Source organism: Pelophylax lessonae (assembly GCF_965119305.1).
Source record: "Pelophylax lessonae genome assembly, chromosome: 3".
Classification (NCBI taxonomy): domain Eukaryota; kingdom Metazoa; phylum Chordata; class Amphibia; order Anura; family Ranidae; genus Pelophylax; species Pelophylax lessonae.
Genome location: NC_138770.1, coordinates 154,855,622 through 154,868,921, shown reverse-complemented (window position 1 = coordinate 154,868,921; position 13,300 = coordinate 154,855,622).

Sequence of the window (13,300 nt, the reverse complement as noted above, 5' to 3'; positions counted from 1 at the left end):
TTCGATGTTGTACTTTGATTATAATAATGGTTTATTAGAGTATAGTTTTCATTTAGTTTTATTTGGTACTAATTGCTGGTATTGGTAATTTATTGTGCCATTGTGTCTTGCTCCATTCATTATTGTGATTGTGTGTTGTCTTTTTTTAATGTAACTGTATCATAATAATTTCTCTTTGGGATTAATAAACTATTGTGAACTGAACTGAACTGAAGGAGGGAGCTGGGGTCGGAGCCTAGTCACACAATATATATATATATATATATATATATATGCTATAAAAATAATATTAGGCAGTTACAGAAACAAGATTATTTCCTTTTGGGATAAAGGTTTTAACCAAATGAATAAAAGCTGCCCATTGTAAGCACCCCTGTCAGTGTTTAATGGTTTATCTTAATTTTTATAACTGCCTCTTTTTTCTGGCAAGCTTGATAAAGAATATTTAGCGCCCTCCTTGGTAGGTGCTAAGTGAGTGTATATAGTTTTCTGTTTCTCTGCTTAACTGGGAGAGAGCTAGGCAAATTTATGCGCTGTCTGCTTAACCACTTTCTGACCACCCGCTGCAGTTTTACTGTGGCAGGCTGGCTCTGCTGCACGAAACGACGTAGGGGTATGTCGGTTGCGCGAGTGGTGCTGATTGGTTAACGCGCGCATCACTAGACAGCGGGGATGCTGATCCATGGGACCGGCAGCCGCGATTGCCGCTGAGTACCCGCAATTGCTCCCTGCTGAGAGAGAAGGACTGTCAGCTGTTGTAAACACAACTGACTATTGTTCTCTATGAAATGATCACAAAACACTTGTGATCCTTCTATATAGGATCACAGATCTCTATGGTCATTTCACAAGCCACTCCCCCCAAAGTTAGAAAACACTCCCCTAGGCTCACAATTAACCCTTTGATCACCCACAATGTTAACCCCTTCCCTGCCAGTGTCATTATTACAGTAACAGTGCATATTTTAGTACTGATTACTGTAGTAATGTCACTGGTCCCTCCAAAAAAATGTCAAAAATGTAAGTTAGGGGTCCGATCTGTTTGCCGCGATGAAACAGTCCCACTAAAAATCACAGATCGCCGCCATTACTAGTAAAAATAAATAAATAAATAAAACATGACATAAATCGTTCCTGCAGTATGTAGACGTGATAACTTTTGTGCAAACCAATCAAAATACGCTTATTTTACCAAAAACTATGTAGCAGAATACAAATGGGCCTAAAATGATGGCAATTTTGATTTTAAAAACATTTTTGGGGGAATGTTATATAGCAGAATGTGAAAATATTTTTATTTATTTATTTTTTTTCAGGATTGTCACTGTTTTTTTATTGCGCAAAAAATAAAAATCACACAGGTGATCAAATACCACCAAAAGAAAGCTCTATTTGTGGGATAAAAGGACATCAATTGTATTTGGGTACAGCGTCACACGACCGCACAATTTTTCATTAAAATAACGTAGTGCTGAATCGCAAAAAATGGCCTGGTCATTAAGGGGGTAAATCCTTCCGGTCCAGAACTGGTTACCAGAGAGCTGTGATTGTTTAGTGAGGTCTGCTCCGTGTGCTCAGGTGCTGTTCATGCTGTCTTGATGTTTCACACTGATTCAATAGCTATGGATTATATTGCACAGTGGGTGAAATCCTAGCAGATGAGTTCCTATCGGTCAGAGAAAATTGGAATCTGGGGAGATCTATTTATATTGACCGAGTAGTGGTCAGACGGCCTGGGAGGAAGAATCTGAAGTGGTCCAGCAATATTTGGGGCCCAGATGGGAAAATGGTCCAGATACCACACCCAGACTTTTACTTTTGAGTTATGTCCAAGTTTCTGCTACCCAATGTAGCTTAACATTTGCTGTGAGAGAGTTTTGATAAGTTTAAAGACTAATGTGCTGGAAGCCCGAAAATAAATTAAAAAAGGAAAGAAGAGTACTAGTTCTTTCAACACTAATGTGCTTGATTAACTGTTGAAAAAAAAAAAATCACTTGTGTAAAGTTAGCTAAAGTTGTTGCCGGGGACAGTCCCTCATTTCCAAATCCCCTTTCCCTTCTATTCTTGCAAATTAAAAAAGGGGCATCTGGGATTTGCTCTATTATCTGGGAGAAATAAGACTTCTGCTCCAGAGGACCTCTCCTGTTTCATCCAAGGGCTGCTACCTGGAGGGGGTAAACCCCTTGTTGCTCAAAGGACACTTTGAGAAGATTCTTTACTGATGGACAAGTTGTGAAGATCCTTTAATTGCTGGACACTTTGCGAAGATTTTTGGCCAGTGGGTCGCTATCTGTCACAAAGTCAAGTTTGTGTGAGTTGCTGCCATGTCAGAGGGCAGTTGCTTTCTAGCTCTCCAAGTAAATGTGCCAGAGGAAGGCCATTTGCTAAAAAGCTCCTTCAGTTGTTCTACAAGTGAAGTGCTGGGAAAAAGGACTTCTACTGAAAGCTTCTCCAGAATCAATTAACTTTTTGTTGATTGACTGCATGCAAGTGAGTCATTGCTGTAGGCTCAGGCAATGGCTTGCCACAAGAAGATGTATTGCCCTTGATGCTGCAGAGGCGGTGTCACTGCAGGTACCAGTTGAGTGGACTTCACATTTCTTCATGTTGGTTTCTGGGTTTGACTAACAGGGGGTTAGAACCCAAGCACTTAAATGGACTTTACATGCTTTAGGCTCATTGCTAAAGTTCAGGTTATTGCTGAACATACACTGAAGTGCAGCGCTTGTAAATATATTAATCCATTAATATGCAGATATTATTCAAAATCAGTTGCTAGTAGATGTGGTGTGAGGAAGAGGGAGTGTCCAGAAAGGAGCTGTCACCAACACCCATTCACACTACCTCTTACCCCTTGCTGTGGACCCCTAATCCTGGAAGGTCAAACAGGCACCGTTACAATAGTCCTGGAGCTAGCCGCTGAATCTGATGGTCAGCTTCACTTTTATGGAGCCAAAAGTGAATACCAACAACATTCACCCCAGTCTCATATAGTGTAGAAACATAAAAGGGGGCATATCACGGTGTATTATGTTCAGGTAAAATTTACTGAGAAAAGATAAGTTACACTCACGTTTTAAAAAAATAAGATTGTGCCTTGTATACAAAGTTCCAGTTTCAAACCAAGAAGATGGCTGCCACGTCCGGGTGCGCAATGACGTCACACGTTGCCGGTCCTCTCTACGCATTTTGTCAGCGATGACGTCGTCAGGGGCATGACTAGTGTGAGACATTGCGCAGTATTTATAAGGCAACCCGGGCGACGTCCTGGAAATTGGTTGCGCACCACAGGCCGGAAGGGAGGACATAATCCTCCCTTACCCTCAGCACCCATAGAGCATTTAGGTCCAGAGAAGCGGAAATAGGAGCATTCAAGTACAATTAATACAACATGATGCCCAAGAGACAAACAATCTCCATCGGATCCACAAAAAATACTCAACACAAAATGCCCTAAAAGCTTGGATAAACAAATATCCCATTTAAAAAAAAAATAAACATTTATATTTGAATGGCCGAATGTTTGATCGCACAACCAAAAGTGACTCCATCTAGTGGTCCAAAAACAATTTACAATAATAAACGCTAAATGGCAATTCAATATATACATCAAATAAATCCAATCTGTAAATGAAAAACAATTATATGACTATGAATATATATAAAAACTAGAGAATAATAAAATAAATTCACTCTATAGATCATATGTTTCTGTCTGATCACCACCCGATTTCGATCTCCCTCACTTTGCAACCTGACTCCGGCCGTTCCCGTACCTGGCGTTTTGACAATTCTTTGCTGTCCAACCCTGTGTATGTTTCGGAACTGACCTCTGCCCTGCGGGACTATTTTGCCCATAATGACACACCTGATGTGACCACTTCATGGGCGGCACATAAGTACGTTATTAGGGGGGTATTCATCGCTCTGGCCGCAAAATGCAATAAGGACCACCGTGCGCGTATCTCCACTTTCACAGCCCTCATTTACTCGATGAAGCGCGTACACAAATGCACCCTTGCCGCGCAAACATTGACAAAACTTACACAAGCCCGCCAGGAGGAACTGGGTTTTACCACCAAACGCAAGTTCGCTTTGCAATAACGACTTTTCTATGATTGCGGCAATAAATCCAGTAAACTCTTAGCCAAGGCTCTTCAAGCTAGACGAGCGGCCAGGACGATCCACTCGATCACAGACCCACAGGGCAAGAAGGTCGCTTCCACTATAGACATTGCTCAACAATTTTTGAATTACTATTGTACGCTGTACAATTTGGACCCCAATCATACGCACCAATCTTCGCCGGAAAGGGCCGACCGAATCAAAGCTTTCTTGCACAAATATTCCCCCTCGCCCGTCCCGCCTGAAGTCCTGATGGATCTAGATGCCCCCATTTCCTTGACTGAAGCCCAGCTGGCTCTCAAACAACTTAAGCTAGGGTAATGCCCGGGCCCCCGACGGCCTAACTGTGGGCTACTATGAAACCTTCGTAGATACCATACTGTCCCCTTTGCTGAAAGCCTTCAATTCCTTTTCTGACTCTCCCGCCCTGAACCCTGAATACCTCGAGGCCCACATTACAGTTATCCCTAAGCCTGATAAGGACCCCTCTCTAGTCCCTAACTACAGACCAATCTCCCTCCTCAACATTGACATTAAACTATATGCCAAGGTACTGGCGAATCGGCTCTTAACCCATATACCTGATATTATCTCACTCGATCAGGTGGGCTTTGTCCTTGGCCGTGAGGCCAGGGACAACACCCTCAAGGCCCTCAATATCCATCATTGGCTCACCTCCTCTCACACCTCCGGGTTCTTCCTCTCGCTCGACGCGGAGAAGGAATTCGACAGAGTTTCCTGGGACTACATGACTGCAGCATTGGAGTCACTGGGCATCTCTGGTCGTATGTTAACCTTTATTTTGGCCCTCTACTGCGGGTTAATGGGAGTCTGTCAGATGCCTTCTCCGTGTCGAATGGAACCCGACAGGGCTGTCCCCTATCCCCTCTAATCTATATCATTACTCTTGAACCCCTGCTTCGCTGACTTAACTCTAACCCTGACGTTAGTGGTGTAACTATAGCCCACAAAACATACAAACTAGCGGCTTACGCCGATGATATTTTGCTTTTCCTGACTAACCCCGCCATTTCCCTGCCCAATTTCCTCCGAGACCTAGACGCTTTTCGACTTATATCCAATCTGAAAATCAACTACACTAAGTCCGAAGCCCTTAACATATCCCTCCCAACGCACGTTAAGAAGTTTTGCCAACATAACTTTCCCTTTCGATGGGAACCCTCTTCCATCACCTACCTGGGCATACAAATCCCCTCCGTCCTTACAGAATTATACACACAAAATTTCCTTCCACTTTTACTGACCGTTAAGTCTGACCTATTAAAGTGGGAATCGGGCCCCTTCTCATGTTTTGGTAGACTGGCTGTTATAAAGATGAATATCCTTCCCAGATTACTTTATGTATTACAGGCTGTCCTGATCAGGATTCCCCCAGCGTTCTTTCATTCATATCGACTAATATGTACCACCTTCATCTGGCGCTCAAAACGTCCCCGCCTGTCCTGGGATGTTGTAACTGCCCCGAAGGAGACGGGTGGTCTGGGTCTTCCACACATGCAGAAATATTACTGGTCCTGTCATTTGTCGAGGGTTGTAGACTGGCATAAACATCGCCTCCTCAAGGATTGTGTTACGTTGGAAGAATCTATTTCCTCTCTCCCCATCCACCACCTTCCATGGATCTCTCCTTCTTCATTACCTGCCACATGCCACAAGCATCCCTTAATCAACCCCACGCTCACCATCTTTTGGCATTTATGCAAAAAACTACACTTAGCCTCTACTCTGGGCCCCTTGGTTCCTTTGGCTCAGAACCCAGATTTCCCACCCAGATTTCCCACCTTGTCTCAGCAGGACCCTTGACTAATGCACCCCGCAGGGCCGAGCACTTCTTTCACAGGGGCAATTTACTATCTTATACGGAACTCGCCCGGAGATACCCGGAACTTAAAATTCAGTTTTTCAACTATTTGCAACTGAGAGACTTCCTACTCCGCACCCCTGATGTCTCGTGTTGGCATAGGACTCATACCCCCTTTGAAACCCTTTGCAACACACCTGGCCCCCAACGCCATCTGATTTCCTTTCTATACTCCCTACTTTCGCAACGACCCCCTCAAATCACTAAACTATGTAGTCAATGGGAGGGGGACCTATCCCTTACTTTGTCGGAAGATGATTGGGATCGCATCTACTCCCATATTCATAAAGGTTCCAGGAATGTTTTAGTCCAAGAGAACGGTTTTAAAATCTTTGCAAAATGGTATAGGACCCCCGACATTCTACATAAAATCTCTGCCGAACTTTCTCCCCTGTGCTGGCGTTGCCGCCTCCAGACCAGCATATCTGCATATCTGGTGGGACTGCCCACTGATCCAGCCTTTTTGGAAGGAGATACACGCTCTTATCGTTGATTTCACCCCGGCCCAATACTTTCTTCACCACACCTCTCTTTCCCAATGGATCTACAGAAAATCCTTGCTGTTCCACTTAATCTCTGCTGCCAAAATGTGTATCCCCCTGCCGCTGGCTTTCTCCCTCCCCGCCCTCTGTAGCAGACTGGCTGCGGAGGGTGGGAAGGATTTCGCGGGTGGAGGACATAACCCATCAGGCTCTTGAAACCCCCTCCAAGTTCTATGACACTTGGGCCCTGTGGATCGACTTTTCCTCCTCAGATGATTACCGCCGCCTAATGACCAGTTAGATTTAATACATGGTAACAGATTACTCCTGCTGTCTAGCCTAAGTCAGTGGGAATGCACTCGCTTTTTGCTACGTCGACTGGCGTACTGTTATATCCCCTCTGCTCCACCCCCCTTTTTTTTTTTTTCTTTCTCCTTCTGTCTCCCTCCCTCTCCATCCTTTTCCTTGCTCCTTCTATCTCCCTCGCCTTTCCTCCTTCCCCCCCCCTGCTCCCCTCCTTGTCGTAGGACGTCCTTCTCATCTGTTTCTTTGTGCTGTTTGTCCTTACCCTCCTACCTATCTCATACTTTCCCTTTGTCCCTTCATCCAATGGGGTGTCGCTTGCTAACACTAACGGGTGGCCGCCCCGCGGTATCAGACACACCTAGTTCCCCTTGAGGGTGTCCATTCCTGGGGTGCTCCATCTAGATATATTTTTGCGTCCTCCCCACATCCCCTTTCACAAGTTTACAGGTAGTTGGGACAGGGTGCGTTCCACCCCCCTCTCTGTCCCGTTTCTCTTTGTATCCCAATTAAGATTGCTTCTGCTCCGTGTGGAAGCCCTCTTATACATACCACTTACTCTTTTTGGTTAATATAGCTTGTGTACATGCCCGTGTTACTTTTGTACACCATTGTACTGTACTTTTGATTTGATATTGTTTAGTTCGCCCCGTTCTGTTTTTGCATACTGTTTTTATTTTTTGTTTACTGACAACGGGATATGTGTGCAATGTACAATGCTTTCTGATGTGCAATGTTGTATCACCTTGTATCATCTGGCCTTGCCATCTCGCCACTTGTTGTTGTTGTTCTCTTTCTATTTTTCAATAAACGTTTAAAAAAAAAATATTTATATAAAATAAATTCAATGAAAAGTAATAATATAAATGTAAAAAATAAAATAAAAAATTAAAATAAAATCAAAATAAAAATGAAGATCAAAAATAAAAATAGAAATAAACATAAGAATAAAAATAGAATAAAAATTAATAAATATAAAAATGAAAATGATTAATCAAAAAAATTTAGATAAAAAATAAAGATGAATAGTAATGCATAAAAAATAATTATATTAATCAGATTAACTGTTACTAATGAACGCATTTACATTCCATTCCACATTCATTCCAAACGGAATGTAAGTTTTAGCAGCGTAAATTCGCCAGGTTTCCATCTTAGAGATTTCCCTAACCACTTTACTTCCTTGTCAACAGCTAGTAAGTCTGTCAATCCCCATGAATACAGTACCAGCTTAATTCTTGTTTTAAATGGAAGCGTAATGTTTCGAAACACTGTGATTTGGGAACCCTTTCTTAACCAGTTGCCCACTGCCCACTGCAGATATACTGTGGCAGGCCGGCTCGATCTACGTGACTTTGTGCACGTGGTCTCGGCGGCACGCGTGCACCGCCAGACCCGCACTCCCACTGTGCTTAGACACAGTGTGAGACGGGTCATGGGAGGAGCGGCGGTGACTGCCACCGGCCTCCTGTGATCGTCAGAGAAACTGATAGAAGACCTGCCTGCTTATGTAAACAAAACAGGTGACTCTTCTGTCACACAGGCAGGGAGAGATCAGGAGTTTCATCTAAGCTGAAACTCCAATCTCTCTATGCCTGTCACAGAACCTTCTACCCCCACAGTGAGTAAGCACCAACAGGCATACATTAACCCCTTTGATCACCCCCAGTATTAACCTCTTCCCTGCCAGTGTCATTTATACAGTAACAGTGCATATTATTTAGCACTGATTACTGAATAAATGTCCCCAAAAAGTGTCAAGAATGTCAGTTAGGGGTCCGATCTGTCCGCCGCAATGTTGCAGTCCTGCTAAAAATCGCTGATCGTCATTACTAATAAAAATAAAAAATTAATAATAGTAGTTTGTAAACGCTATAACTTTTGTGCAAACCAATTAAAATACGCTTTTTGGGATTTTTTTTTACCAAAAATATGTAGCAGAATACAAATTGGCCTAAACTGATAAAAAAATTAGATTTTTTAATTTTTTTTTTATTGAGAATGTTATATAGCAGAAAATAAAAAATATGGCATTTTTTTTCAAAATTGTCGTTTTGTTGTTTTGTTTATCGTGGGAAATCTAAAAACCGCAGAGGTGATCAAATACCACAAAAAAAGCTCTATTTGTGGGGAAAAAAAGTACATCAATTGTATTGGGGTACAGCGTCGCACGACCGCACAATTTTTCGATAAAATAACGCAGTGCCGAAATTTCAAAAAATGGCCTGTTCATTAAGGGGGTAAAACCTTCCCGAGCTGTAGTGGTTAATATTGGCCACATGTTTGTTCACTTTACATGTATCATACGTTTAGTCTGGCCAATATATTAAAGGCCACATGGACAACAAATCAAGTACACAATATTCTTAGAGGTACACGTGATAAATGGTTTGATGTTAAAGCACTTGTGGGTAGCATGGGATTCAAAACTGAGAATTTTTCTAGATTTTTGGGCGTTGGGTGCACAAATAGGTCTACAAAGCAGAGATGGCTCGATTTTTGTTGGATTGTAACACATACCCTCCCTTAGCTGGCAATCCTACTCTCAGATTTAAAAAGAAATTTGTGAAAATTGTTAAGGAAGGCTTTCTTAAGAAGGTTAATACCAAAAAGGAAAGATCATTCTTGATCCCTGTAACACCAAGGGTACCAATCATTTATTTTTTACCAAAAATACATGAGTCTGCAGAATCCCCCGGGTAGGCCAATCATAAGTGGGTTGGATTTGATAACTTCCAGAGTGGGGAAATACATTGACCATTTTTTGAAGCTGTTGGTGCTGCAAACCCCTTCTTACCTAAAGGATTCAGCACAGGTGATTAATGTTTTGCAAACTATTGAATGGAAGGACAGCTACATCTTGGCTACAGCGGATGTAGCATCATTGTATATGGTGATCTCTCATGCTCATGGTCACAAAGCGGTGGATCATTTTTTGCAAAAAGATCTGTACCTCTAAGAATGTTGTGTACTTGATTTGTTGTCCATGTGGCCTTCAATAAATTGGCCGCACTAAACATATGCTACATGTAAGGTTTAACTAAAGGGTTCCCAAATCACAGTGTTTCGCAACATTATGCTTCCGTTCATAACAAAAATCTAGCTGGTACTATATTTATGGGGATTGGCAGATTTACTAGCTGTTGGCGAGGAAGCATTGTGGTTAGGGAAATCTCTAAGATGGAAACCTGGTGGATTTACACTGCTAAAACTTACGTCCAGTTCGGAATGAATGTGGAATAGGATGTAAATGTGTTCAATCAATCTGATTAATATAATTATTTTTTGTGTATTGCTATTCATCTTTATTTTTTATCTAAATTTTTTTTGGTTATTCATTTTTATTTTTATAACTATTTATTTCTATTTTTATTTCTATTTTTATTTTTGATCTTCATTTTGATTTTGATTTTATTTTTATTTTCATTTTTTATTTTATTTTTGACATTTATATATTATTATTTGTATTTTTAAATTGGATTTATTTCATTATTCTCCATATTTTATATTTATTTAGATTCATATAATTGTTTTTCATTTACAGATTGGATTTATATGATGTATATATTAAATTGCCATTTAGCGTTTATTATTGTAAATTGTTAATACACAACTAGATGGAGCCACGTTTGGGTATGTGATCAATTATTCGGCCATTCAAATGTACATGGTTTTTTAAATATACTTTTTAGCCTATGTTATTTGGGATATTTGTTTTTTCCAAGCTTTTAGGGTGTTTTATGTTGAGCATTTTTTGAGGATCCAATGGAGATTGTTCGTCTCGGGCCTCATCTTTATTAATTGTACTTGGATGCTCCTATTTCCACTTCCCTGGACCTAAATGCTCTATGGGAGCTGAGGGTGAGGGAGGATTATGCCCTCCCTTCCGGCCTGTGAACTGCAACCAATTTTCGGTCCGCTGCCTGGGTTGCCTTATAAATACTGCACGATGTCTTGCGCTAACTATGTCCCTGACGCCGTCATTGCTGACAAAACGCATAGGGAGGACTGGCAACGCATGATATCATTGCACACCCGGACGTGGCAGGCCATCTTCTTGCTTTGAACTTTGTATACAAGGCGCGATCTTATCTTTTTAAACGTGACTGTAACTTATCTTTGCTGAATACATTTTACCTGAACATACTACGCCCTGATATGCCCCCTTTTATGTTTCTACACTATATGAGACAGGAGTGAAAGTTGTTGGTATTCACCTTTGGCTCCATATAGGAGAAGCTGACCATCAGATTCAGCTGCTAGCTCCAGGACTATTATAACAATGCCTGTTTGACCTTCCAGGATTGGGGGTCCACAGTGTGGTGTAAGAGGCAATGTGAATAGGTGTTGGTGATTCCTCCTTTCTGGACACTCCCTCTTCCTCTCACAACATCTACTAGCAACTAATTTTGAATGATATCTGCATATTAATGGACTAATATATTTACTAGTGCTGCACTTCTTTGTATTATTTGTATTTTTTATGCTATTATTCCTGCATATTTGTTCTGGCAGCTAATTTGGATATGAATGGTTTTTAACTAAGTGCAGCTAGTCTAGTGTTATATGCTATTACTGAACATGCCTAGCCAGTTAAATTGATAGGATGTTTGTCTCTTGCAAGAATACAAGGAGACAACGTATTAAGAGTTGCCCTTAGGGGGGCAGGATTCACAGAAATGCCTCTACGTGAATGTTTGCTGTAGATGCGTGTCAGGTGGGAAAGTCGCCTCTGCGGAGAGGATGTTCTCACTTTTAGTTTCTCAGGATATGTAAAAATGATATATATACTGTATGTGTACTTTTATCTTTTCCTTTGCAGGACTGCAAGAAGTTCCTATGCCTTGGCAGAGGCATCCCAAGGTGAAATGTTGCAAATATGTGAATGTACTATATTATGTAGCATAGTTAGTCAGGTTGTGTTTGTTTTTTTTACACTACCAATTATTCTTTGTTTGGCGGGGGGTGCACAAACAAAGTGCACTTGGTAGAGGTTTACATATATTTTACAGCAGATGCTCTATATTTTTTCACTTTAACTTATTGTACATATTGGACACATTTGGGGTATGCTCCATGGCCCTGTTCATTTGTTTTTCCCTTTTCCCTCTTTCCAAAATTGTAGGATACTCCGCTAGATTTTTGGACAAAATTTTTGTAGGGACGGCAGCCCAACCCACTGAGGACATGACTTTTTTTTTTGGCGGGGGGTGGATGTAGCGCCCTCCTACATCGGTGCTAGAGTGAATGTATATAGTTTGGTTTCTCTGCATAACAGGAAGATAGCTAGGCTGTCTGCTCAACAGAGAGCTGTGATTGTTTAGTGAAATCTGCTCAGTGTGCTCAGGTGCTGCTCATGCTGTCTTGATGTTTCACACTGATCCACTAGCTATATATTAAACAGTGGGTGGAAAGGAAACCTTGCAGATGAGAGCATGGATGTCTGTACAGCCCTTGCCAAATAGAAGGGGGTGTGCCCCAAGGCATGCTGGGTACCGCAATATTTATGCCGCTAGAGAACCCAACATCTTTCTATGGAGAAGATACATAGATGATGTTTTATTGCTGTGGAAAGGTGACATCTCTTCTCTTCAATTATTTATGGATAGACTGAACTGCAATGATTGGGGCATTCGCCTCACTTATCAGTTCAGTGAAACATCCATAAATTTCCTAGATCTGGTTATATACAGGATGGGAAGTAAATTTGGCACGAGAACCTTCTTTAAACCCACGGACAAGAATGGGTTCATCTCCCTAGATAGCTGCCATCACCCTAACTGGCTAACCTCGGTCCCCATCAGCCAATTTAGGAGGATACGTCGTAATTGCACTGACTCACAAGATTTTGAGGTGCAAAGTAAAATATTGAAGGATAGATTTGTGGAAAAGGGGTTTAAAGAGGAAATTCTGGAACAAAACATCCTTCAAGTTAAAAATGTACCTCAAAAAGAGTTAGTGGTGCCCAAACCCAAACCAGAAAGTGCCTTTTCTAAGTTTGAATATGCCTTTATTACTTCATTTTCAACTGGCTATAGGTGGGTCAATCACACCTTCAGGAAGTATTGGCATATACTAAAAGGAGACAAAATACTAGGACCAACACTTCCTGAGAGACCCCCTATTATTTTTAGGAGGACTAAGAATTTGAAGGACATTATTGCCCCTACTCCAGTAGAGAAACCCACCATCCCGAAAATGTTTTCTAATATGAAAGGTTTCTTTCCCTGTAAGAAATGTCGGGTTTGCAAAGAGTTGAATACACAGAGAACTCAGTCCTTCAACTCTACTGTTACCAAGAAAAAATATGACATCCAAAACTTTACCACTTGCCATCACAAAGGGGCGGTATATCTCCTAACGTGCGGATGTGGATTACAATATGTTGGGAGAACGATCAGGACCCCCAGTATCAGAATAGGTGAACATCTCACCAATATACAAATAGGTTTCCCTGGTCATAGTCTCTCTTCCCATCATGATAAGTGTCACAATAGAAGCTACTCA